Below are 6,596 nucleotides of genomic sequence, written 5' to 3'. Positions count from 1 at the left end.
TGGGATGCTAAATCATATTCAATCAAAAGCTATTTGTTATGAATGACCATTATCTCAGGAACTAGAAATGCAGACTAACAGCTTTTCTCTCTGTAACAGAGCAGGTCAGAAGGTTACGTGAAGGAACACAGACTGGGCACCAGGGATAGCAGGTTGATGGATGCTCACTGACATCAGCGTAGGCTGACCTAACTCACCCTTCTTGACTGTGATGGCTTTGCCAACAGTCTGTGATGCTCAGGGTCCCTCAGAGATGGGCACTATCAACCCTTGCTTCAGTGACTTTCTTTTGTCCATGTTATCTTTTTGTTTTTAAAGATTTATTTATTTATTTGAAAAGCAGAGTTACAGAGAGGCACAAAGAGAGAGAGAGTGAGAGAGAGAGAGAAAGAAAGAGATCGTCTATCCACTAGTTCACTCCCCACATGGCCACAGTGACCAGAGCTGGGCTGATCTGAAGCTGGGAGCCAGGAGCCTCTTCTGCGTCTCCCATGGGGATGCAGGGGCCCAAACACTTGGGCCATCTTCCACTGCTTTCCCAGGCCATAGCAATGAGATGGATTCGAAGTGGAGTAGCCAGGACTTGAACTAGCACCCATACTGGATGCTGCCACTGCAGGCTACGCCATAGCACTGCCCCTGTCCATGTTCTCTTGATTGGCCAACCTTTTCTTTCCTCTGCACCACCCATCCACTCAACTTGACACGTCCTTTAGACTTGGTAATACCTTCGATTATGCATAGGAGCCACTCCTGTTTTCTTCAGGTGGTTTATGCATATGTCTGATCCCATTCATTAAATATTTTTAAAATTTTTTATATATCTGGGAGGCAGAGAGACAGAGAGAGCTCATCTGCTGGCTCACTGCAACTGCTCCTAGCTTGGGCCAGAGCCTGGAGCTGGGAGCTGCTAACTCAGTTTAGGTCTTTACATAGGTGGCCAATGCCCAGTTACTTGAGCCATTACTACTGCCTTCCAAGGTCTGCTTTAGCAGAAAGCTGGAGTCAGGAGCAGAGCCAGGTATCAGACCCAAGCACTCTGACATGGGACATGGGCGTCTTAACTGCTAGGCTAAACTCCTGCCCCTGTTATCATATTTACATCCAAGTTGTGTGTGTGTGTGTGTGCACGTGTGTGTTAGTGAGTACTTTATAGACTCCATGTAGTCACAAAGCAACAGAAACGGTTGGGTAATTCTCAGTTCAGTGCTTATCAATTAGTACTAGAGGCAAGGGTATTGTGGAAGTGGAAAGGGCAGTGAATTAAAATCACCCAGGGAGTTTTCTGAACTTTGTATGGTTGACCTCCTGCCCCTCTGCCAATTCCAATAGACTAGATGGTTGGGATGGGTGGAATGGACAAGCATGAATATTTTGGATATGTTTCACTGGTGATTCTGAAAAACCTTTCTCCTCCTCACCCCTCCTTGTAAAAACTAGCATGTATCCAAGGAAGCATGAACTCTGGGTAAGAATTTGACACCATAGACCAATAGCAAAGGAACTGTGACTTTAATCTATGGATCCAGAGCCCAGCTGCTTTTGAAGAGATAGTGAACTCCCTGGATGCTGCTCCATCAGGCAGGTCTTTGCCACTCTTCTTGTTTCAGAACCACCCACCTCCTCAAGGCTTGCTTTCTCAGGAAAGGCACTTACCCACCAGAGGGTGGGAAAAAAGAGGACTGACGGAAGTAGGAGCTGCAAGGCATAAAGGATTATCTGCCACCTGCTGATTGATTCTGCTCCTTTGCAGCAAAGACTGACACTAAGCGTCTTTCAAATGGGAAGCAAAGGGTGAGTGAATTCACAACCACTTTTGTGGTAGTGGAGAGAAAAGGCTGAACTTCCTTTAGGAATGGTCAAATCCCCCCAGGCCACTTGGAATCTATGCTGGCAAGATAAGCAAAATGCAATGCCAACTTCAAATTACTCCAATTGCAGATGTCATTGCTTGTCAGTGGAGATGATCCTCTTCCACAGGAGATTAGGAAGATGAGATCAGAAGGAACTGGTATTTCTCTGGCATTCGAACAGCATTGAGTTGGCTTGATTTTTGAGTCTGGACAACAGGAAGACATGAGTGATTTTTAGTGATGGAATTAAAGTCTGTCAGCATGTCAGTAGGATGCTTCAGAACAGGTGACCAGAGCATGTTTGGTGGCAGTTAAGAACTGGCCCTGTCTCAGCCCTTTTCCCTCAGTCTCTCTTCCTTGAAGCAAAGACCATACCACAGGCGTCACCCTGACAGGTGGCCGACTCAACACAGCCTGGAGTGATTAAGTGCTTTAGAATTGCAGCTTCCCAAATGGGCTGATTCCTTTGGCAGATACAGCCAGGTGTGGCAGCCTGCTCTCAAGCCAAGCACAAATCAGAAAGGGTTTGTTTTTTGCTGGGTTTGATTCATAATGTAGTTTGTAAACTGGCCAGATACAGCCTACAGTCTTTTTTTTTTTTTTCTGTTCGACATGATTTTTTCAAAATTTAATTTGGACCAGTGTTTGTAAATGCTAGTGTCTGTTACCCCTCTCCCTCTAGACAGTTTGCCTTGGCTGCCAGCACTCACACTGCACATGGATGTGCTCTTACACCTAGGGCCATCTGACCTCAGACCTCCTTTGGTGTGCAGGCAGCTGCCAACGTGTCCTGGACCACTTAAAACCCAAGGGAGGAAGCATCAGACATGTATGGAGAAAAGCCAGAGCACCCACAAGTGCAAACCCCTTCCAGTTGTATTAGAGAAAATGCATGGGAAGTTCCCTGGAGATAAATTGGAAGTCATCCTGGGAAATCCATGTCTACCAGATGGTGGAGAGTGTAGCGGCTGCTCTGTAATAATAATGCAGAAGTGGTTAGCATTGATCCCCGAGGAGACAGTCACCTCCCACTCTCAGTTCATTCTTAGGCTCATTGAATAGTCCTAATACAGCAGTTCTCAACTGAGGTGAGCCAGCTGGCGTTGAGAAAGTGTCTCTGGTATTGACACATGCCACCACACTTTCTGATTGAGAATCTCTGTCTAACCAGTCCCTACTGCTGTGGAATCATTTCCTAGGGACGATAGCTCCTCCTTCAGAACCACACCTTGGCTCTGAGTGCCTGAGAATTTTCTAACTAAAGGCAGAAGGGTTTACCCTATGGCTTATTAAACTCATGGGGAGGAGCTGGTGCTGTGGAGTAGCAGGTGAAGCTGTCGCCTGCAGTGCCAGTATCCCATATGGGCACCGGTTGGAGTCCTGGCTGCTCCACTTCCAATCCGGCTCTCTGCTATGACCCAAGTCCTTGGCCCCTGCACCCATGTGGGAAGACTCAGAGGAAGCTCCTGGCTCCTGACTTCGGATCAGCACAACTCCTGCAGTTGCAGTCAATTGGAGAGTGAACCAGCAGATGGAAGACCTTTCTCTCTCCCTCTCTGCCTCTCCTTCTCTCTCTGTGTAACTCTGACTTTCAAATAAATAAATAAATCTTTAAAAAAGAAGCTGGGTCATCTCAATACTCTCAGGAACTCTCAACCAGGGCTATTCTGCCAGGTAGCAGACTATCAGAGCGCTGATGTCAGCCCAGGACTCAGTTCACAGAAGAAAGTCCCCAATTTAAAAAGCTGAAGACAACTTGCAGCTTTGACATTTTGGCATTATACGGTAAAATGTAAGACTCTGCTCCATGTGTTAGTGTATATCTGTGTTAGCTCAGTTCCCTTAATCAGAGCAAAAACAACTCCCCTGTCAACAGTTGTTATTCTCCTCTTTCCATATCCATGCCTGTCTTTGAGGGAGAAGAGAGATAATTGTTTAAGCTACATATCCTCAAAATAAGGCTAAAGGTCAAGCCCCTCTCCCAAACGTGTCCTTAACCCCTTGATAATTTGTGAAAAGCCGTGATAGCTATGTAAGCATTTTCTAAGATGTGGAAAATAAAACCAGAGAGAACACAACTATGAAAGATATTTCCAACCCAGTAGGACCTCATTAAGGAACTTTAAAAAGTTACACTGTTGGCAAAACATAAACTTTATGTAAGAATCAGCCTCATTAGACAACAATATTTCCTAAAAAGTTGGCTTGGCATTGTGGCATAGCAGATAAAGCCTCCACCTGTGATGCTGGCATCCCGTATGAGTACTGGTTTGTGTTCTGGGGTTGCCCTACTTCTAGTCTAGCTCCCTGTGAATGGCCCAAGAAAAGCATCAGAAGAGGGCCCAAAACCCGGAAGAAGCTCCCGGCTCCTGGCTTCAGCCTGGCTCAGCCCTGGCTAATGTGGCCACTTTGTGAGTGAAACCAATGGATGGATCTCTCTCTCTCTCTCTCTCTCTCTCTCTCTTTCTCTCTCTCTATTCCTCTCTCTCTGTAACTCTGACTTCCAAATAAATAAATCTTTTTTAAAAAGTTGAAGTCAGTGACGTAGGTTTATAAAATGTATTTATCTGAGTAGATTTTAAAAACTACTGTCTAATCTGCTTTATTTTTTAATCAGGTACCTTCTGATATGCCAGATTTAAGGGCTTAAAAGTTGTGACAAGGGCCGGCACCGCGGCTCAATAGGCTAATCCTCCGCCTTGCAGCGCCGGCACAACGGGTTCTAGTCCCAGTCAGGGCGCCGGATTCTGTCCCGGTTGCCCCTCTTCCAGGCCAGCTCTCTGCTGTGGCCAGGGAGTGCAGTGGAGGATGGCCCAAGTGCTTGGGCCCTGCACCTGAATGGGAGACCAGGATAAGTACCTGGCTCCTGGCTTCGGATCAGTGTGGTGCGCCGGCCACAGCGCACCAGCCGTGGCGGCCATTGGAGGGCGAACCAACGGCAAAAAGAGGAAGACCTTTCTCTCTGTCTCTCTCTCTCACTGTCCACTCTGCCTGTCAAAAAAAAAAAAAAAAAAAAAAAAAAAAAAAAAAAAAAAAAAGTTGTGACAAGAAGAACAAGAAAGGCAGGGATCTCTTGATCAGAACCATGGCAGATTGTAGATTCCAGGATTAGAGTTAGGGCAGGCCTGGGGAAGGAGCTGTCCACTCACCTGGTGCTGACGACCCCAACAGTTACTGCAGTGAGGCTACAGGAAGAAGTAGTGTATGAACAACTGTGGAGTCCTGGGAAAGCATTAACTAGTGAACAGGGTTGAGGGTATTCCTGGATAAGAATGAAATGCGTCTGAATCAGCTAAGGCAATCAAATCTTGCTGTCCTTGTTCTGTCCATATGCAGAATATGACTCACAGACATCGTCAGGGCATGGAGATATCACAACCCATGAATCTCACAAAGGGCATGTGATACAAAACTAACAGTCATTGAGCACACAATTGCCTCTGTTATGCTCTTTAATTCAATCACACATTTAATTTTTTCTTGGTTGTTCCACATTTATTGAAAATACGACAGCAAAGCAGAAAGGTTCAAACGGCTCCACATAGTATTTTGAAATTCATCCCAGCTGTAGGCTGAGTGACCTGCAGGTTGGACAGCCTGCCGAAGTCCAAAAGCTTCAGCATTTCCTTAGTGTCAGGGTCTACTTCAGTGATCTCCTGACCCAGGGCTGAGACCTCAGGAACAATAGTTGTCTCTCCTCTCTCCTCCTCCTCCTGCAGCTTGATGGAGATGCCTCTCACAGGCCTCTCTGAATCCACTTCATCAGGTGTGTGACACACCTGTGTTCTTGTTGCTGAGCTTCTTGCTAGGGATGATGGTGATCTCCTTGCATACGTGCTTGTTGGTGTGGAAGTTGTTGCCCAGGCAGGTATAGTACTTCTCATTGATGACCTGGGCTACTTTTTAAATGGTTTTGATGTGAACACAGCCCATGTTGACGGGTCCTGAGTGAAAGAGGACTCATTTAATCTTAAGAGACAGGTATAATTATCCCCATTTGAAGCTGGGGAAACTAAGACTTGGAAATTTACCCTATGTCACATAGCTAATGTATGACATGTGTCCAGTTCCCAAGTTTGTATCCTTTTGCCATGTGAAATTACCTAGAATGAAAGCCAAGACCTGTGCAGTCATGCCTAGTGGATGGAAAGGAGGTGGCCCTGGGAAATCAGATTCAGGAAGCAAGAATTTAGGAGAGAATCTGAAGACACCATGTTACTTCCTCACCTCTTTTCTGTCTCAGATGGGCATCCAGGTGAAAATAATGCTCACCTTCTTCCCCAAACAGGAAACCATCCTTTGTAGTTACTAACAAGATGCTTACCAGTGAGACCACCTGTGCCAGTAAGGGAAGGTAATCTCAATTATTATACCCTTCCCCAAACAGGGAGCACTACAGGTATTTAATATATCCCAAATGAACCCATTCCTTGCCTTGTCTTTATCTCAACTGTTTCACTGAACTAACTTGTAAACCCAAGATCCACATTTGATGCCCTCTTCACTCTTGTTCTCCTAACCCTACCAAGATCTACTGGTCAGTGCTACTTCCATACAGCTTATAATTCTTCCATGTCTCTCACTGGCTTCCACTGTCCTGGTTCGGGTCATCATCAGCTCTTCCTAAACTATTGTAGTAGATGTCTACCTTGCCTCCAACATTTTCTCCCACAAATCTGTCGAGACAATCCAAAATGCAAAGCTAGCCATGTATTTCCCTACATTTAACATACTAATCATGGT

At 45.8% G+C, this 6,596-nt stretch overlaps 1 pseudogene; it reads right to left on the bottom strand.

Moving 5' to 3' along the window:
• Window positions 1–5,380: 5,380 nt before the first annotated feature.
• Window positions 5,381–5,786, bottom strand: LOC100349856 (small ribosomal subunit protein eS17-like; annotated as a pseudogene).
• Between the last annotated feature and the right edge of the window lie 810 nt (window positions 5,787–6,596).

This window comes from Oryctolagus cuniculus, chromosome 17 (genome assembly GCF_964237555.1).
Source record: "Oryctolagus cuniculus chromosome 17, mOryCun1.1, whole genome shotgun sequence".
NCBI classification, from domain to species: Eukaryota; Metazoa; Chordata; class Mammalia; order Lagomorpha; family Leporidae; genus Oryctolagus; species Oryctolagus cuniculus.
Note: the sequence above shows the minus strand (reverse complement) of the source record. Positions and strands in the feature narration are given on the sequence as shown.